This window comes from Schistocerca americana, chromosome X, assembly GCF_021461395.2.
Source record: "Schistocerca americana isolate TAMUIC-IGC-003095 chromosome X, iqSchAmer2.1, whole genome shotgun sequence".
NCBI classification, from domain to species: domain Eukaryota; kingdom Metazoa; phylum Arthropoda; class Insecta; order Orthoptera; family Acrididae; genus Schistocerca; species Schistocerca americana.
Window position 1 is genome coordinate 257,100,642 of NC_060130.1, and position 21,780 is coordinate 257,122,421.

A 21,780-nucleotide genomic window follows, 5' to 3' on the forward strand; every position below is an offset into this window, starting at 1 on the left:
GTTGACGAATCCGCGTGGCAAGTGGTGACAATTGTTTTCTACTTTTGTGGCGAACAATTATTTTGATTGGCAGAAGTAAAGCTGTGAGTACCGGGCGTGAGTCGTGCTTCGGTAGCTCAGATGGTAGAGCACCTGCCCGCGAAAGGCAAAGGTCCCGAGTTCGAGTCTCGGTCGGGCACACAGTTTTAATCTGCCAGGAAGTTTCATATCAGCGCACACTCCGCTGAAGAGTGAAAATCTCATTCTGGAATTATTTTGATTATCAGAGGTCAGGGCGAAAGACCATTTAATGGAAACTTATAGTAGAGGTCGCCTCTGAACTGCTCATAGTGCTGTTTATATGAGAGAGATTTATTATTAGTATTTACATAATGAATATTACGATGTTGTGCGTGTTAAAATTTATCAAATATATCTATCAATTAGAACTCAAAATCTTCATTTGTAATCGAGTTCCTGACCCCGCTGAGCACACAGAGAATAGAAACATTTCTTTCAGTGGACTGGACAAGAAATTGGACTTGCAGTCTGGAAACTATAGTCAGTATGTTCTCCATCGCTTTATGGCTGACCACAAAAATAATTTCCAGGCTCTCGTAAACGACGGCGAACAATATTCTAATATTTCCTATTACTTATGATTTATTATTATTATTATTATTAGCGCGCCGCCCCACAGGATCTCTTGAACTATGTCTCGTACAATGATATGATTTTGTTGGTACATTCAGTGGTTAAAAGTTAAATGGTTCAAATGGCTCTAAGCACTATGGGACTTAACCTCTGAGGTCATCAGTCCCCTAGAACTTAGAACTACTTAACCCTAACTAACCTAAGGACATCACACACGTCCATGTCTGAGGCAGTATTCGAACCTGCGACCGTAGCGGTCGCGCGGTTCCAGACTGTAGCGCCTAGAACCGCTCGGCCATACATTCAGTGGTACACGTGCATATTGTCTGCTAAATATGTCGCTAATACAGTTAGCAGTAAAGAAGTAATAAACTGTAACGTCATGGATCACGCGATACTTTAATGCATGAACTGCGGAAAAGTAGTAAGCAATAAAAACTTTTCCTTTCATCGTTTTGCAGGGATTTTCAGCGACAGTAAATTTCGTAAGGGTTTGAAATTATGTGTAAAGTTTGTTGCAGGTCGCTAAGTGCTCTTATTCTCAAATACTGGATGAATGAATTCTGGGAATTTACGCGTTGCGGACTACACTTCTCTTTCTCTCTCACCCCCACCCCCTACCCTCACCCCGTCTACAGGTAGGTGGTTCTTACCCCCACAGTGATTGTCACCTCTCAGTAAGGTATACGTGTACCAAGTTTGTGTGAAATCGGTCCAGTGGTTTAGGAAGAGATGTGCAATATGCATACACACAGACATCCATTTTTATACGTATGGATTAATAATGTTACGTGCATGCGACGATGGACTTAACACATTTTAAGTATAGTAAAATGATCACTACCGTTAAACAATCTAAATTTTTTTGGTTAGTCTACGTTTTGATTCAGTAGACTTGGAATAATTTTACATAACTTTAGTAGATATCTGCTTACGAGTCTATGACAAAATGTGTTAAGCCGAATATAATTACTTTTAATCGGATTGGTATCCATATGATCCCGTTGGACGCAGCTACCGTTGAATGTAGACGAATAGCAATTGATCGCAATATCCGTCGTTTTATCGCAGCGGATCTGGATTTCTGCTACTACATAATCATTTTAGTGCATATAACAACAGCTGACATGGACTAATGTATGTTCTCTACAGCCCATGTTTACTAGACTTTTTTCCCGTTTCAGCGCAAAGAACCTGTCCCGAAAGCTTCTCCTTCTTGGGACACCCTATATTGTGGGAAGATTATTCTGCCTTATCTATACTACTAAATGGCAACGGCCTTGCCGCAGTGGATACACCGGTTCCCGTGAGATCACCGAAGTTAAGCGCTGTTGGGCGTGGCCGGCACTTGGATGGGTGACCATCCAGCCGCCATGCGCTGTTGCCATTTTTCGGGGTGCACTCAGCCTCGTGATGCCAATTGAGGAGCTACTCGACCGAATAGTAGCGGCTCCGGTCAAAGAAAACCATCATAACGACCGGGAGAGCGGTGTGCCGACCACATGCCCCACCTATCCGCATCCTCAACTGAGGATGACACGGAGGCCTGAAGATGGAGTGCTTTATACTACTATATAAAGACAAGAAGCTGTTTAATAAATGAAGTTGTTTAATGTTGTTACCAAAAATCTGGAGAAAAGTTATTGGCCGATTTACTTCAAAATTTTACACGATACACTAATAACAAGCCGGCCGCTGTGGCCGAGCGGTTCTAGGGGCGTCAGTCTGGAACCGCGCTGCTGCTACGGTCGCAAGTTCGAATCCTGCCTCGAGCATGGATGTGTGTGCTGTCCTTAGGTTAGTTAGCTTTAAGTAGTTATAAGTCTAGGGGACTGATGGCCTCAGATGTTAAGTCCCATAGTGCTTAGAGCCATTTGAACCATTCGGGCGGACGGAAGCTACATATTTTTTAATATATAGTATACTGGAATGAAAAACGCTTTCTATCGAGCACAAAAAAGGCGAACATGTTCTGGCCAGAGGCTGGGATGTGAAAGAAGGGCTGGCTGGTTGGCTGGTTTTGGGGGAAGAGACCAAACAGCGAGGTCATCGGTCTCATCGGATTAGGGAAGGACAGGGAAGGAAGTCGGCCGTGCCCTTTCAGAAGAACCATCCCGGCATTTGCCTGGAGCGATTTAGGGAAATCACGGAAAACCTGAATCAGGATGGCCGGACGCGGGATGAAAGAAGGGAACTGGCCCTTCAACCCATCTGCCAGCCTCAAAGTATCTTGAGATATTCACGCTTTTTTGCTTCTTAGTATTAGTACCCATGCCATGTAATATAATACACTGCGTCAAGTACAGTAACATGATACATGATGTCATGTCGTATAACATCACACATGGCATCATTTATACAACACTGCATTTGTCATGTTGTGCAATATGACACAATATATCATTAAATTTTAGGATGCATTCATCCCCACTCTGGAATACTTCCACCCCCCACTGTCAGATACTTCTTATTGTGGATGCATTCCAATCTCTGGAAGCATATAAATTTGTGTCTGTTGTTTCTTATACCCCTCACACCATACGTGTAACAAGAGGTGGGTTTCAGGGAAAAATGGTCTCCTGGGGATAAAAATCAACCCATCCCACCCAGAGACCAAAAATTTGTTTACAGAAACTTTATCCTCCCCCCCCCCCCTCCCCACAGAAATACTTTTTTATCTATTATATGTATGTTCTTCATCCATGTAGTATTATATATTGTTCTGTGGCTTGTGAATCTTTTTGATTTTGGGCACAAGTTCAGGGGCTTTAACCTATAAATTGCAAGATAAAGATGTGCCAACACCTTGCAGCTAAGAGACCTCACTGCACGAAGTAGAGTTAACTAGTAAAAAAGCGCTAATATGTCAAGAGGCTTTGACACAAATGTCCCTTAAGCTGCCAGACAAGTCGAAAAGCTAGCTCCCCTCCCCACATTCGTAACTCTGCCAAGGACCACTCGCCTTTTTTGTGCTGTAATAGGAGCATTTTTCATTCTGGTTCCCAACTTTTACTCCACTATAATTTTGACACTAGACCGGCAAAGCTTAGCAACCGATGCAGTGTTTTGTTGACTATGGAGCCGACTGATCCGGTATAAGTTTTTATAATTGTATTTCGAACCATGGTGCTTGAGTTGGGAATCGTTAGTCTGGCTCCTCTACGGTTAACTACGTGGTGTGTCCAGTATAGCCTGCTGTATCCTCACAGCACACAAGCGTCACCACCACGTCAAGGTCAATTGCTTGCAGGAGATTTTCTGTTTTATATTTTTATTTTTAAAATTTTTCATGTTTTTGGTTTTTATTATTTTGTTTTACGTTTTTTAAATTTACGTTTTTATTTTGTTGTTGTTTTATAATTACATACATTTTACTCACATACGCATGAGGTTGCACCCACAGAAATGAAAAGTAACCATAAATACTTAATACTGTGCACGGAATAACAGCAACCATACATATTATTCGGAAAAAAATACTGAATACTAAATACTGTGTAGAGTTTATGATAATGATGTATGTATATGGTTTATATTACGTAGATAAACTTACGAAGTGACGATATTATATAGACAAGCTTAATTAAAAGCCTACTATATCGAAGCTGAACAGTTCGCGCAACAAATGATAAAGTATTTATGCAGACTGAAGCGACGAATGAAAATCTGTACCAAGGCCAGGATTACAACCCGGGTCCCCCGCTTGTCAGGCAGATGCGACAGTTGTCAAGTGTATTCTCAACAGCTGGTGACGGCGTACATATCTGAGGCATTAGATAAAACTTCTCATACAGGGAAATGCTGTCTCGAAAATAATACAGAAGGTCTTAGGTACACCAAACTGACTTGCGAGGAGCTTAAAACAACCCGCTCTAATGTTAAAGAACCAGAATTATGCCCCTCTTCCATTCCTGTGTCACTTGGGGAAAGAAGAAGTGCGCTACTCCTAGTGCATTATTTAAATTTACCGTCGTTGTCATTACGCGATACGTATGTTGAAGGAAGCAGACATATTTTTTTCCTCCTTTTGCAACGTGAGCTCTTTCGAATACAGTAAGGTTGTCAGAATTGCACAGCGCTTTTCTGCACATTGTTGAACATTTCTGTGACCCTCTCGCGTTGAATCGCGCAGATCTTATGTGAACCTTCTCCATTTCTTCCATTAATCCAACAAGGATGACAAATATTCAAAACTGATCGAACAAGGGTTTTCTAGGCGACCTCATTTGATGGGTAATAATTTTTTGAAGATTTTTGTCCCGATAAATCTCATTATGGACTCTGCTTTCCCTGTTTCTACCCAATAATTTAATAATGACAAAGTGTCACTACGGTCAGCTACGGTTTAGTCGAATAAACAATACATTTAGTTGTAACTAGTTTCAGGCGGAACGTTTACTTCATATGGTAGTATAGTTGCCCTGTATTAATTACACAAGCTTTCTCACGTATCTTCAATACGATTTCCTGTTACTAACTTCCTGTGTATGTCCCATTACATAATGTTTCGCAATATTACCTATGAACAATACTTTGCACTTTTATCTAGATTCTGCAGGCCACTATACGGCGTATGATGGAGGGTACCTCTGGCTTCGCTAATACACTCCTGGAAATGGAAAAAAGAACATATTGACACCGGTGTGTCAGACCCACCATACTTGCTCCGGACACTGCGAGAGGGCTGTACAAGCAATGATCGCACGCACGGCACAGCGGACACACCAGGAACCGCGGTGTTGGCCGTCGAATGGCGCTAGCTGCGCAGCATTTGTGCACCGCCGCCGTCAGTGTCAGCCAGTTTGCCGTGGCATACGGAGCTCCATCGCAGTCTTTAACACTGGTAGCATGCCGCGACAGCGTGGACGTGAACCGTATGTGCAGTTGACGGACTTTGAGCGAGGGCGTATAGTGGGCATGCGGGAGGCCGGGTGGACGTACCGCCGAATTGCTCAACACGTGGGGCGTGAGGTCTCCACAGTACATCGATGTTGTCGCCAGTGGTCGGCGGAAGGTGCACGTGCCCGTCGACCTGGGACCGGACCGCAGCGACGCACGGATGCACGCCAAGACCGTAGGATCCTACGCAGTGCCATAGGGGACCGCACCGCCACTTCCCAGCAAATTAGGGACACTGTTGCTCCTGGGGTATTGGGGAGGACCATTCGCAACCGTCTCCATGAAGCTGGGCTACGGTCCCGCACACCGTTAGGCCGTCTTCCGCTCACGCCCCAACATCGTGCAGCCCGCCTCCAGTGGTGTCGCGACAGGCGTGAATGGAGGGACGAATGGAGACGTGTCGTCTTCAGCGATGAGAGTCGCTTCTGCCTTGGTGCCAATGATGGTCGTATGCGTGTTTGGCGCCGTGCAGGTGAGCGCCACAATCAGGACTGCATACGACCGAGGCACACAGGGCCAACACCCGGCATCATGGTGTGGGGAGCGATCTCCTACACTGGCCGTACACCACTGGTGATCGTCGAGGGGACACTGAATAGTGCAGGTACATCCAAACCGTCATCGAACCCATCGTTCTACCATTCCTAGACCGGCAAGGGAACTTGCTGTTCCAACAGGACAATGCACGTCCGCATGTATCCCGTGCCACCCAACGTGCTCTAGAAGGTGTAAGTCAACTACCCTGGCCAGCAAGATCTCCGGATCTGTCCCCCATTGAGCATGTTTGGGACTGGATGAAGCGTCGTCTCAAGCGGTCTGCACGTCCAGCACGAACGCTGGTCCAACTGAGGCGCCAGGTGGAAATGGCATGGCAAGCCGTTCCACAGGACTACATCCAGCATCTCTACGATCGTCTCCATGGGAGAATAGCAGCCTGCATTGCTGCGAAAGGTGGATATACACTGTACTAGTGCCGACATTGTGCATGCTCTGTTGCCTGTGTCTATGTGCCTGTGGTTCTGTCAGTGTGATCATGTGATGTATCTGACCCCAGGAATGTGTCAATAAAGTTTCCCCTTCCTGGGACAATGAATTCACGGTGTTCTTATTTCAATTTCCAGGATTGTATTTTTCATTATCCCTGTTATATTCGCGAATGGTGCGCGGGAAGACTGTTGACAGGTCTCCGTGTGAACTCTAATTTGTCTGTTTTCTCGTCGTGGTTCCTTTGTTTTACGTATGTGACAGTAAGTAATATGTTACCCGGCTTTTCCTGAAACGTACGCTCCCGGAATCTCAACAGTAAACCTATTCGTGAAACACAACGCCACTCTTTTCACGTCTGCCAGTGGAGTTTGTTGCGCATCTTAGTAACGCTCACTAACCGAGACAAGACGTGCTGCTCTTCGTTCATTGTACCTGTAAGGCGCGAAAAGAGGCTGTTGACTCTAAATAACGAAAAGCGTGAGATCATCTATATGAGTAGTAAAAGGAATCCGTTAAATTTCGGTTAGACGATAAATCACATAAATCTAAAGGATGTCAATTCAACTAAATACCTAGGGATAACATTTACGAACAACTTAAATTGGAACGATCACATATGTAATGTTGTGGGGAAGGCGAACCAAAGGCTGCGCTTTATTGGCAGAACACTTACAAGACGCAACAAATCCACTACAGGGACTGCCTACACTATGCTTGTTCGTCCTCTGCTACAGTATTGCTGTGCGATATGGGATCCTTAACAGATAAGATTGACGAGGGACATCGAAAAAGTTCACAGAAGGGCAATTTGTTTTGTATTATCGCGAAATAGGACCAAGAGTCTCACGGATATGATACGCACGTTGGGATGCCAAATATTAGAACAAAGGTACTCTTCGTAGCGGCGAGATCTTTTCACGAATCTCCAACTTTCTCTTCAGAATGTGAAAATATTCCGTTGACGCCCACCTACAAAGCGAGAAATGGTCATCAATAAAAGAAATCGGGGCGTGCAAAGAAAATTTAAGCGTTCGTTTTTCCTTCACGCTGTTCCAGGGTGGAACGGTGGAGAAATGGACTGAAAGTGATTCGATGAACCCCTGCCTGACACTTAAGTGTGAACTGCCGAGCAGTCATATAGATTGTATTCACAAGTGTTTTGTAAACCACTTCCTTTGTCGATGAATTATTTTTCTTTGAGATTGCTTCAGTGAATCTAATCCCAACAATTAGTTTTATGTGGTCATTGCACACTATGACGGCCGGGGTGGCCTAGGGGTTCTAGGCGCTACAGTCTGGAACCGCGCGACCGCTACGGTCGCAGGTTCGAATCCGGCCCGGGCATGGATGTGTGTGATGTCCTTAGGTTAGTTAGGTTTAAGTAGTTCTAAGTTCTAGGGGACTGATGACCTCAGAATTTAAGTCCCATAGTGCTCAGAACCATTTGTTTTTTTTTTTTTTTTTTTTTTTTTTTGCACTTTACGGCGATCCCGACATTTACTCCTAGGTATTTTATGCTTGTTACTATTCCCAGTGATTTTTCGTCAATAATACAAGCGAATAGTAAAGGATATCTTACGTTATACATAATCATATGCAATCTCCCGTGCAATCTCCAATCCCCTGCAAGTCTTTCTGCTTTTTCCTACAGCCTTGCGGCTTTGCAGTCTTCCTATAGCATGGTCTCCAAACAGCATGATAAAGCTTCCGATCTTATCAAATGGTTCAAATGACTCAACTGCTCAACTGCTGTGGTCATAAGTCCCCTAGAACTTAGAACTACTTAAACCTAACTAACCGAAGGGCATCACACACACCCATGCCCGAGGCAGGATTCGAACCTGCGACCGTAGCGGTCGTGCGGTTCCAGACTGTAGCGCCTTTAACCGCTCGGCCACTTCGGCCGGCGATCTTATCCAGGAGACAATTAATGTACTAGGTGATTCTTACTAACGTTTAAAAGCCGCCGAAGTGCCATAGATGACGCTGAGATAAGTAATTTAATACAAGACGCATGGGTCGCAAATCTTAGGAAATACGCCAAATGTAGTTGACAGATGATGAACATATGTCGTCATCAGATGACGTACCTCGCCGCACATGCGGCGGTTGGGCGTGTCTTACTCACGCCTGTGTTACGCATCGCTCCGCTAGGCTCCTCTGTTTTCGTTCCTGCGCTATCCGATGTGATACGGTAGAGCCCGAGGCAGTGGTAACACAAGACTAGAATGAATCGGTTTCGCCTTCTTCGAGCTTGCAGACATGTATCTGTGTTACGGTGCTGCTAATTCCAGTGCGCTTGCAGCAAAACGTATTTACACAGGACGTTTCCCACAGCGTGTTTTGCCGTCTCACGTATCGTTTGCTACTGTGGGCGGTCCAATGTGTGAAACAGGATACATGTGCGTTAGTGAACACTGATGGCAAAATACACACATCAAACAAAGTTTTGCATCATCCCGGTTCCCAAGACTCCTGAAGATAGGCGTTGACTGTGAATAGTATATCAAAGACATAGTCCCTTTGACTGTTCAGAGATGTCACTAAACCCACCCAAAGATGTAAACTACCATGCATGAGCAGCGCCTATTGGACGGAGGGGGTCCGACAGCTGATCAGTTCATTCGACCAGGAAGGAGGTACACGGCTCGTGGTTGTCTCTTGTTCAACCACACTTAGACGGCCAATACCGCGGTTCGACCGCGTCCGCATTGTTATTTTCTTCCAGGAAAGGCTCCCAACAAGGGAAGTGTCCAGGCGTTCCGGATTGAACCAAATCAATGTTGTTCGGACATGGAGGAGATACAGAGAGACAGGAACTGTCGATGACGTGCCTCGTTCAGGCCGCCCAAGGGCTACTACTGCAGTGGATGACCGCTACCTTCGGATTATGGCTCGGAGGAACCCTGACAGCAACGCCACCATGTTGAATAATGCTTTTTGTGCAGCCACCGGACGTCGTGTTACAACTCAAACTATGCGCAGCAGGCTGCATGATGCGCAACTTCACTCCCGACGTCCATGGTGAGGTCCGTCTTTGCGACCACGACACCATGCAGCGGGGTACAGATAGACCCAACAAGATGCCGAATGGACCGCACAGGATTGGCATCACGTCCTCTTCACCGATGAGTGTCGCTCATACCTTCAACCAGACAATCGTCGGAGACGTGTTTGGAGGCAACCCGGTCAGGCTGAACGCATTAGACGCACTGTCCAGCGAGTGCAGCGAGGTGGAGGTTCCCTGCTGTTCTGGGGTGGCATTATGTGGGGCCGACGTACGCCGCTGGTGGTCATGGAAGGCGCCGTAACGGCTGTGCGATACGTGAATGACATCCTCTGACTGACAGTGCAACCATATCGGTAACATACTGACGAGGCATTCGTCTTCATGGGCGACAATTCGGGCCCCCTTCGTGCACATCTTGAGAATGCCTTCCTTCAGAATAACGACATCGCTCTACTAGAGTGGCCAGCATGTTCTCCAGACATGAACTCTATCGAACATGCCTGGGATAGATTGAAGACGTGACCCACCAACCACTCTGAGGGATCTACGCCGAATCGCCGTTGAGGAGTAGGACAATCTGGACCAACAGTGCCTTGATGAACTTGTGGATAGTATGCTACGACGAATACAGGCATGTATTAATGCAAGAGGACGTGCTACTGGGTATTAGAGTTACCGGTGTGTACAGCAATCTGGACCACCGCCTCTGAAGGTCTCGCTTTATGGTGGTACAACATGCAATGTGTGGTTTTCATTAGCAATAAAAAGGGCGGAAATGATGTTTACGTTGATCTCTATTTCAATTTTCTGTACAGATTCCAGAACTCTCAGAACCGAGAAGATGCAAAACTTTTTTTGATGTGTGTACGTATTGAGGGAAGGTAACACTGTGGTCAGGCATGCTGCGTTCTGAAATCAGAGTTAATTGTTAGACAAGATCTAATGTATGAAATGATTTATACTTTGTTGCTATTTGAGAGCACTATCATACCACATCGGAAAATGCAACAACGAAAATAAAGTAGCCTACCGGAGCGATGTGTAGGACTGCCCACTACCGGCGAGGACAGGATCGACAAGCCCAACCGCTGCACTTGCGGCGAGGTAAGTCATCTGGTGACGTCATATGTTCAAAATTTGTCTTCCATTTCTGGGTTAGTTCCCCAAATTTGCGGCCCCATGTTTCAGAGTCGTCTACGTCCCTTCGATGGGCTTTAAACCTTAACAAGGATCACTCTGTAAAATGAAACAGCAACGACACAACAACATTCCCCTCTTGTCCTTTAAAGGTCCAAAATTTGCAAACAGATGCAATATAGCAAGTGACACTCGACATGTAAACGAAACAACAGTAATAATACAAAATAAAATATTTTAACAGGGCAAGTGAAACTATAGTAACTGAATAAACTTGCCCCATTTTTGCTTTATTTAGTAATGGACCCCCAGCAACATTCTGTGTCATCCCACAGCATTGGTCGGATACTGTCAGCAGACGGAATAGGAAATTACCGTCCCGTGTGTAGGATGCCGTTGACACCACAACACAAATGGTTGCGTCTGAAATGGTGCCGTGACTGGGAAGCATGGTCTGCTGATGAATGGTGTCGCATTGTGTTTAGAGAGGAACAAATGGCCCAGCACTACCCCAGACGACCATCTAGTATGGTGCCCACTACCTGGGGAGAGGTCCCAGTCTGCCAGTGTTTTGAAAAGGGACAGTGGTGTTACTCCTAGCATCATGGTGCGAGGAGCCATCGGATATGATTTTGGGTTCACAGCTGGTACAGACTGTGGGAACTCTGACGGACGGCACAACTGTCTGTCATGGACATTAGGTGTCCTCATGTGTTACCTCTCTCGCGACGGTGTTGCGGTGCCATTTTTAAGAAGATAATGCTCGTTCACACATGGCACATGTTTCAATGAACTCTCTGTACGATATTCAGCTACTCCTGTGACCAACAAGATACCCATATCTGTCTCCCACCGAACATGTGTGGGACCAGTTCAGACCTATACTCAGTCCCAGTGTCAGTATTCAGACTATCAAGGACCAGTTGTGTGCCATCTTGCCTCAGGAGAGGAACCAACGGCTTTATGACACTTTTCCCAACAGAATCAATGCATACATTCACCCCAGAGCGAGTGCAACTTTATTCTGATAAGTGATTTCACACTGGCAAGTTCTTTGTAAATCTGACTCGAGTTGTAATTACTGCAATAATATCACATACCGTCTCAACCCATGAAATTTAATTTCTTTTCTCCCACAAATCTCGGTGCCTCACATCTTTTGGCAAGCAGTGTGGATTCAAGGTAGGGCAGCCCAAGAGCTAGAGGGATGGACAATGTGCTGGCAGACCTTGCCAAGATGGGGATCAGTGCATGGAAGAAAAAAGCTGAGAACAGAGAGATATGGAGGAAGATTGTTGAGGAGGCCAAGGCCCACCAAGGGCTGTAGTGCCGAAGAAGAAGAAGAAGAAGAAGAAGAAGAAGAAGAAGAAGAAGAAGAAGAAGAAGTGGATTCAGGGAAATCACGGAAAATTTAAATCTGGAGGGACATACGGGGAGTTGGACCACAAATGCGAGTGAAATGCTTGACGAATAAACCAAGTTGCTTGGTATTATCTCAAAATTGACTGCATATAGCCATTTTATTAGATAAACTGTGGACTAATTCTTGAGACCTCATTACAGTAAGTCGTGGTGAACATAATCTCTAACTAACTAACGAAAGGACCGACTACATAACAGGGTTCAAGTCTGTCCAAGTTGGTTGTGGCATTTATGTTATTTTCCAACTCACGTTTTTACACATCTTATAATACACTGTGCACCAAGCTCATAACTTTGATTGTTTATATATACTGTGTAAATGTTTGTTCCGAGGACATTTGATTTTTGGGTAATCTTCTACACATGTATGAGACTGGTGATATACCCTAAGTCTTTCGGAAAAAAGATCATCCACACAATTCCGAAGATTGCAAGAGCTAACAAGTGCGAGAAATATCGCACAATCAGCTCAACAGCTGATGCATCCAAGTTTCTGACAAAAATAATATACAGAAGAATAGAAAAAAAATGAGGATGTGTTAGATGACGATCTGCTTCGCTTTAGGAAAGGTAAAGACACCAGACAGACAGTTCTGACGTTGTGGTTAATAATGTAAGGAAGACTGAAGAAAAATCAAGACATAGGGTTTATCGAACTGAAAGAAGAGTTCGTCAATGTAAAATGGTACAAGATGTTCGAAATTCTGAGAAAAATAGGGGTAAGCTGTAGGGAATTACAGTTGCTATACAAAATGTGCAAGAACCAAGAGGGAATAGTAAGCGTGGACGACCAAGATCGAAGTGCTCGGATTAAAAAGGATGTAAGAAAAGGATATAGTCTTTGGCCCCTACTGTCCTGTCTATATAGGGAAGAAGCAATGAGGGAAGTAAAAGAAACGTTCAAGAGAGGGCTAAAAATTCAGGGTGAAAGGATATCAGTGATAACATTTGCTGATGACATTGCTGTCCTCAGTGGAAGTGAAGAAAAATCACAGTGTAAAGTGAATGGAATGAATTGTCTAATGAGTAAAAAATATGGAGTGAGATTAAATCGAAGGAAGACGAAAGTAATGGAAGTAGCAGAAATGGTAAAATGGCCCAGTACATAGCCCGTTATAAACTGAATGCAGATCAAACACGAAAGCAGGAAGAAGATGTATTGAACTGTGAAAAGGAAGCAAAATAAAGTGAACAGTCCAAGCTCAAGATGTGCAACATCGAGCGATATACGCTAGTCAAGCCGTTGTGGTTGTCTGGTTATGGTGGTGGACTCCAAACCGGGATATCTTTTTTCACAAAATTGTGAACTTCCCGTCTTATTATTGATGATTGATGTGTTTGTTCCCTATCTGTAGCCTTGGAAATTGTTATCTGGTTATAGAATATTATTCATGTGGTAAGAACATATTACCGTCGCAAGTAAATGTGATGAATAGTAAGAGCAGGTGAGATGCTGCACAGACCTCTCACAGAAAAAAAAAACAAATAAAAGTGTGTGAAATATGTTGCAAGTAGGAATTCAAGAGTTAAAACTTCCCAAACGGAACACAAAAGTCAATAAATGTGGTACTTGTGTAGAACAAATAGGAGGTATGGACGGCTGGAGGGCCCTTCCTTACACCTCGCAGTTGCAAACGGGCGTTACCCAACGACACAGACATTTGAATACAGCAAAAAGACACCTCAGTGACCGGACCGACAGTTCATAATGTTGTGAAGAAAAAAATAGTGAAAGATGTAGATTTCAAGACGAACCTCCCACGTCACAAAACAACGCCACGACCACAGAATCACGACACCGTGGCAAATCAAATTAGCTCGATGTTGTATATCTTGAGCTTGTATCGTTCACTGTTTCGATTTAGCTTCTTCTTTCACAGTTCAGTACACCTTCTTCCTGTTGTCATGCTCGATCTGTGTTCAGTTTTGGACGCGCTATCCGGTGGACCATCTTACCACCAAATCTTACGGGGGGGGGGGGGGGGGGGGGGGGGTGCGATGGGGAGTTTGTAAGCAGCAAAATAACCCATGATTAACGGAGCAAGCCGGCCGGTGTGGCCGAGTGGTTCTTGGCGCTCCAGTCCGGAACCGCGCGACCGCTACGGTCGCAGGTTCGAATCCTGCCTCGGGCATGGATGTGTGTGATGTCCTTAGGTTAGTTAGGTTTAAGTAGTTCTTAGTTCTAGGGGACTGATGACCTCAGAAGTTTAGTCCCATAGTGCTAAGAGCCATTTGAACCACTTTTGACGGAGCAAGATGGGTATGAAGGGCAGACTAGCACAGGTAAGAAGGAGGTCCCTGGTAAAGAGAAGTCTGCTATCATCAAATATAGACCTTAATTTGAGATAGAAATTTTTAAGAATGTACGTTTGGAGCACAGCATTGTATGGCAGTTAAACACGGATTGTGGGAAAGCCGGAACGAAAGAGAATCGATGAATTTGTGATGTGGTGCTGCAGAAGAATGTTGAGAATTAAGTGGATAGATGCGGTAAGGAACGAGGACGTTCTTCGCAGAATCGGCGAGGAAAAGGATATATGAAAAACACTGGCAAGAAGAATGGACAGAATGATAGGACATGTGTTAAGACATCAGGGACTAACTTCCGTGGTACTAGAAGGAGATGTAGAGGGTAAAAACTGTAGAGGATGACTGAGATTGGAATACATTCAGCAAATAATTGAGGACTTAGGTTGCATGGGCTACTCTGAGATGAGAATGTTGGAACAGTGGAGGAATTCGTGGTGGGTCGCATCAAACCAGTCAGAAGACTGATGGCGCAAAAACAGAAAGAGGGGGAACACACTGCTTATCTCATAGAGACAAAAACGTCTATTACCCTGTACACTCAATCGGGGATGAAGTAATTACACGCAGTTTTATTTATAACTGCCGTCCAGTCTTTCAAGGGGCCCATCGTGTCTCTCGTAGAGAAATCGGATGCTAGTTTCCAGTCGTGGACAGACACATGAGACTACTACCCCACCAGTTACTCAGTGACACTCTTACCAGAGCGAGGTACTCGTATCGGCAAGATTCCTGTCGGCCGGCCGTTGTGGCCGAGCGGTTCTAGGCGCTTCAGTCTGGAACCGCGCGACCTCTACGGTCGCAGGTTCGAATCCTGCCTCGGGCATGGATGTGTGTGATGTCCTTAGGTTAGTTAGGTTTAAGTAGTTCTGAGTTCTAGGGGACTGATGACCTGAGACGTTAAGTCCCACAGTGCTCAGAGCCATTTGAACCATTTTTTGAAGATTACTGTCACCTCATTAACGAGTCGCTGTTTGAGAATGCAGCCTCCGCTGGTGAAGCACCAGGAGACTAGCAACTTACATGTTTAGCTTCTAGTTTGTTTTCATAGTTTAATTCTTACAGTCTTTGAGAGTATTGTGCCCTTGCATAGTTTAATTTCTAAATTCCTTGTGTATTTTTATGTTTGAGATATGTAGTATAGTGTTTTAGTAACTATAACATGAACAGTCGCGTAGTCTGTAGCACAGTTGTCGTTTGTTTGTTTTGGACGTGTGATCGTGGACCACATCTCAGTCATCGTGTCAGCCTCCATTGGTGAAGAACCAGAAAACTAGCAGGTTATATACACTACTGGCCTTTAAAATTGCTACACCAAGAAGAAATGCAGATGATAAGCGGGTATTCATTGGTCAAATATATTATACTAGAACTGACACGTGATTACATTTTCACGCAATTTGGGTGCGTAGATCCTGAGAAATCAGTACCCAGAACAACCACCTCTGGCCGTAAAGACGGCCTTCATACGCCTGGGCATTGAGTCAAACAGGGCTTGGATGGCGTGTACAGCTGCCCGTGCAGCTTCAACACGATACCACAGTTCATCAAGAGTAGTGACTAGCGTATTGTGACGAGCCAGTTGCTAGGCCACCATTGACCAGACGTTTTCAATTGATGAGAGATCTGGAGAATGTGCTGGCCAGGGCAGCAGTCGAACATTTTCTGTATCCAGAAAGGCACGTACAGGTGCTGCAACATGCGGTCGTGCATTATCCTGCTGAAATGTAGGGTTTCGCAGGGATTGAATGAAGGGTAGAGCCACGGGTCGTAACACATCTGAAATGTAACGTCCACTGTTCAAAGTGCCGTCAGTGCGAACGAGAGGTGAGCGAGACGTGTAACCAATGGCACACCATACCATCACGCCGGGTGATACGCCAGTATGGCGATGACGAATACACGCTTCCAATGTGTGTCCACCGCGATGTCGCCAAACACGGATGCGAACGTCATGATGCTGTAAACAGAACCTGGATTCATCCGAAAAAATGACTTTTGTCATTCGTGCACCCAGGTTCGTCGTTGAGTGCACCATCGCAGGCGTTCCTGTCTGTGATGCAGCGTCAAGGGTGACTGCAGCCGAGGTGTCCGAGCTGATAGTCCATGTTGCTGCAAACATCGTCGAGAACTGTTCGTGCAGATGGTTGTTGTCTTGCAAACGTCCCCATCTGTTGACGCAGGCATCGAGACGTGGCTGCACGATACGTTACAGCCATGCAGATAAGATGTCTGTCATCTCGACTGCTAGTGATACGAGGCCGTTGGGATCCAGCACGGCGTTCCGTATTACCCTCCTGAACCCACCGATTCCATATTCTGCTAACAGTCATTGGATCTCGACCAACGCGAGCAGCAATGTCGCGATACGATAAACCGTAATCGCGATAGGCTACAATCCGACCTTTATCAAAGTCGGAAACGTGATGGTACGCATTTCTCCTCCTTACACGAGGCATCACAAAAACGTTTCACCAGGGAACGCCTGTCCAGTGCCGTTTGTGTATGAGAAATCGGTTGGAAACTTTCCTCATGTCAGCACGTTGTAGGTGTCGCCACCGGCGCCAACCTTATGTGAATGCTCTGAAAAGCTAATCATTTGCATATCACAGCATCTTCTTCCTGTCAGTAAAATTTCGCGTCTGTAGCACGTGATCTTCGTGGTGTAGCAATTTTAATGGCCAGTAGTGTATTTAGCTTTTTCTATTTTCTTCACAGTTTAGTTCTTAAGTTAATAGTGGTAAGATGGAAAGAATGTGTGAGCTTGCTGTGTGTGGACGCAGGAGGAGCTGGCCGCAGTTCGCGAACACCTGAAGACGCTTGTGCTCACAGTCAGCCGTCTACAGACAGTTGACTGTGCGTGCGGCGGCAGCGGAGAAACTGCCGCGTTTCATGGGACACCTCAGATGTCGCTTGTTCCCCCGCTGGTTCTGCTGTTGAGGCACGTCCTAGTGCAACCGACCTTGTGTATCCGACCTCATAGCAGGGTGAGTGGCGTGTGGTAACTTGTTCGTGTAGCTCGAGGCGGGGATCCAACGTCGAGATTGGCCGCCTGGCCCATTTACCCTGTGAGTCGCAGGTAGCCGCTCCTTCAGCAGGCCAGAGGAGGCACACGGGGGGAGGGGCTCCTCACTAGTTATCGGGTGCTCCAATGTTAGGCGCGATATGGAGCACATTAGCAAAATAGCGTCAACGTCTGGAAGGAAACCAAAAGTGCACTTGGTGTGTCTGCCTGGGGGCCTCATTCGAGACGCGGAGAAGGGCCTGCCTTCAGCTGTCTAGAGTGAAGGGTGCAGTACTCTGCAAGCTGTTGCACATGCTGGAACCAGTGTTGCCCGTTGCTTGGGTTCTGAAGCCATCCTCAGTTCATACGGGCGGCTGGTGGAAATGGTGGCCTTGCTCGCAGGGTGCAAGCAGTCCTCACAGTTTGCAGCAGCGTACTCAAAGTCATTTGGGCTCCTTTGGCTTATGGCTGATTGTAGTGACTCAACAAAAAGGCTCCATTGATTCTGTGATGGACATGACTGCAGATTTTTGGACCCGTATTACGGGATGAAGAGCTGTAGGACTCCCTTGGTAGGTCAGGGGTGCTATACGGAAAGAAAGCAGCTACTCGCGTAGCTGAGTACTTGTGAAGGGCACATGGCGTGGCAGTTGAAGGTCCTCTGATGAATGCTCGGCAGTTGACATGCAGAGAGCTAAATCAGATCGTGTTCAGAGTAAAGACACTTCGACTGGCAAAATTTTAACCATAAATTGTTGAAGTATTCGTAACAAAATTCCTGAAATTACTGCTCCACAGGAAGTATTCATGATCAAATTTGTTCTCTGAATCGAGAGCCGGATGGAGCCCGAAATAGAAAGTTCCGAAATATTTAGCGAAGCGTGGAACGTACACTGATCTGTCAGAACATAATGACCTCTTACCTAATAGCCGGTATGTCCAGCTTTGGCACGGATAACAGCGGCAACGTGTCCTGGCACGGATGCAGTGAAGCCTTGGTTGGTCGCTGGAGGGCGTCGTCACCACATCTGCATACACAAATTACCTAATTCCTGTTAATTCCAGGGAGGGGGGCGATGAGCTCGACGCCACATTCAATCGCATCCCAGATGTGTTCGATCGGGATCAGATCTGGCGAGTTAGGGGGCTAGCACATCAATTGGAACTCACTATTGTGTTCCTAGAACCACTCCTGGCCTTGTGATATGGCGCATTGTCTTGCTGAAAACTTCCGCTACTGTCGGGAGACATGATCATCATGAAGGAGTGTACGTGGTCTGCAACCAGTGTATGAAACTCCTTGGCCGTCATGGTGCCTTGCATGAGCTCTGCTGTATCCTTCGATGCCCACGTGAATGTTCCTCGGAGCATAATGGAGCCGCTGCCAGCTTGTCTCTGTCCCGCAGTAAACGTGTCAAGGTGCTGTTCCCCTGGAAGACGAGAGATTCGCGCTCTCCCATTGGAATGATGAGGAAGGTATAGGGATTTATCATAGCAAGCAACGCTCTGCCACTGCGCCTGCATCCAACGCTTATGGTCACGTGCCCATTTCAGTCATAGTTGCCAATGTCGTGATGATAACATAGGCACATGCATGGGTAGTCGGCTTCGGAGGTCCATTGTTAGGAGTGTTTAGTGTACTGTGTGTTCAGTCACACTTGTAATCTGACCAGTATGAAAGTCTGATGTTAGTTACGTCATGGTACACCTCCTGTCTAGTTTTACCAGTGTGCCCAGACGACGACGTCCGTCATGAGTAATGAGGGGTAGCCGCCCAGCTCTACAACGTCTGAACGTGGTTTCACCTTGGTTTCGCCACGTGGAAGACACTCACCGCAACGCTCCTCGAACACCCGACAAGTCGTGCAGTTTCCGAAATGCTCGTGCCGAACCTCCAGGCCATCACACTCTGCCCTCGGTCAAACTCAGATAGATCACACGCCTTCTCCATTCTACACACGAACAGCACGCTCACTGATACCACGTGCATCCACCGTTCATGTGTCTGACCAGCAGTCATTCCTCACCAAGTGACGCTGCTGTCACGCCGGCCGTTGTAGCCGAGCGGTTCTAGGCGCTCCAGTCCGGAACCGCGCGACCGCTACGGTCGTAGGTTCGAACCCTGCCTCGGGAATGGATGCGTGTGATGTACTTGGGGTAGTTAGGTTTAAGTAGTTCTAAGTTCTAGGGGACTGATGACCTCAGATGTTAAGTCCCATAGTGCTCAGAGCCATTTGAACCATTTTTCTTCTGTTGTCGCCTGCAAGGGTTTACATCGATAGTAGGTCGGTGGTCATAATGTTCTGGCTGAGCAGTATATATCGGCAAGATAGATTAGACGCCATTTGAGGGGGAGTATTCATTGCTGTCGACAAAAATATTGTGTCTATCGAGCTTCAAAATGAATCTGACTGTGGAGCTATCTGGACACAAGTAGCAGGCCTAGGGAAACTGAAGTTAATTATCGAATGTTTTTACTGGCCACTCGATTCCGCCATAGCAGTTGTAGAATCATTCAAAGAAATGCCCAAATAATGCAATATTAGTTCGAGGCAACTATAATCTTCCGGGTATACACTAGGACGTCTACCGATTCATTGCAGTTAGTACGGACAGACAGTCTCGTGAAGTACCTTTGAATTTTAGACCTTTTAGCTACAAACCGACCTCATCTTATCGACAATGTCAGTATATAGCCAGGGATCAATGATCGTGACATCATTATAGTGCCTATAGTTACTAAAGTTAATAAACCTTTCAAGAAGGCTAGGAGAGTACTTATGTCAGAAAAACCATATAAGCAGAAGTTTGCACCCCGCTTAGACAGTCAATGGACATTATTTAGTTCTAATATGACGGACGTACAAGGATTATGGGCAAAGTTTAAACTGATTGTAAACTGCGCTCTGGAGACGCATGTGCCAAGTAAGTGGATTTAAGATGAAAAATGCAAACTGTGGTTTGATTATAGAATCCGGGAAGTGATGAGGAAGCAGAGATTGTTGCATTGGTTCTAAAAGGAACGAGCAAATGTCGACAGGCAAAACTTAGTAGTAATTCGTGCGTCTAAGGAAGATCGATGGGGCAGGAATACAACTTCCACCGCCATGCCTTAGTGAAAGATCTCGTCGAACACCCGAGAAAATTCTGATAATACGTAAAATCACTAACCGGGTCTAAGGTTTCTATCCAGTTATTCGTCGTCCAGTGTGGAGTGGCAATAGAAGACAGCAAAAGGAAAGCTTCAGGTTTAAATTTCGCGGTTAAGAAATTATTCGTCTTAGGAAGCTCGTACAAACATTCCGACGTTTGACTGTTGCAGAGACTACCGCAGGGCGAACGTAGAAATAGGCATCCCTGGCGTAGAGAAGCAACTAAAAGAGTTGAAAACAAATAAATCGCCAGGACCAGATTGAATCGCAGTTCGGTTTTACAGAGAGCATTGGTCCCTTATTTAGCTTACGTTTATTGGGAATCACTAGCCCAGTGAAAAGTTCTAAAAAACTCAACTCCGCCCGAACAGGCCATGAAGGTCCCACGGAAACGACCGACCGCCGTGTCATCCTCAAGGGCACTGGCGTCACTGGATGCATATGGTGAGCACACCGCTCTCCTGACCGTATGACAGTTTACGAGACCGGAGTGCAAAGTCCTAACCGACTGGAAAAAAGCGCAAGTGATTCCTGTATACAAGTAAGGTAAAAGACCGGATCCGTACCAATATTCTTAAAATCGGTTTGATGCAGAATTCTTGATCACATTCGGAGTTCGAATGTAATAAATTTCCTTGTGAGAGAAAATTTTCAGTCCACAAATCAGTATTGATATAGAAAGCAGTGCTAGTGCGAAGTTCAGCATGACATTTTCTCGCATGCTATTCTGAGGACCAAGTATGTAGGGCAACTGGCAGTTTCCATATTCCTAGATTTCCGGAAAGTGTTTGACACGGTGCCCCACTGCAGGCTATTGAACGTCCGAGCATACGGAATAGGTTCCGAGATATGTAAGTTGCTCGAAGCCTTCTTCAGTAATAGAACCCAATACGTCGTCCTCGACGGCGAGTGTTCATCAGAGGCAACAGTACCGTTAGGAGTGCCCCAGGGAAGTGTAATATGACCACTATTATTTTCTGTACACATAAATGATCTGACGGACAGGGTGAGCAGCAATTAATGGCTGTTTGCTGGTGAAGCTGTGGCGTACGGGAAGGTGTTGTCCTTGAGTGACTGTAGGAGGATATACACTACTGGCCATTAAAATTGCTACACCAAGAAGAAATGCAGATGATAAACGGGTATTCATCGGACAAATATATTATACTAGAACTGACATGTGATTACATTTTCACGCAATTTGGGTGCATAGATCCTGAGAAATCAGT

The 21,780-nt window shown here is 45.7% G+C and overlaps 1 pseudogene; it reads left to right on the forward strand.

Moving 5' to 3' along the window:
* The first annotated feature begins 1,903 nt into the window (after positions 1-1,903).
* On the forward strand, positions 1,904-2,020 carry LOC124557341 (annotated as a pseudogene).
* Positions 2,021-21,780: the final 19,760 nt, after the last annotated feature.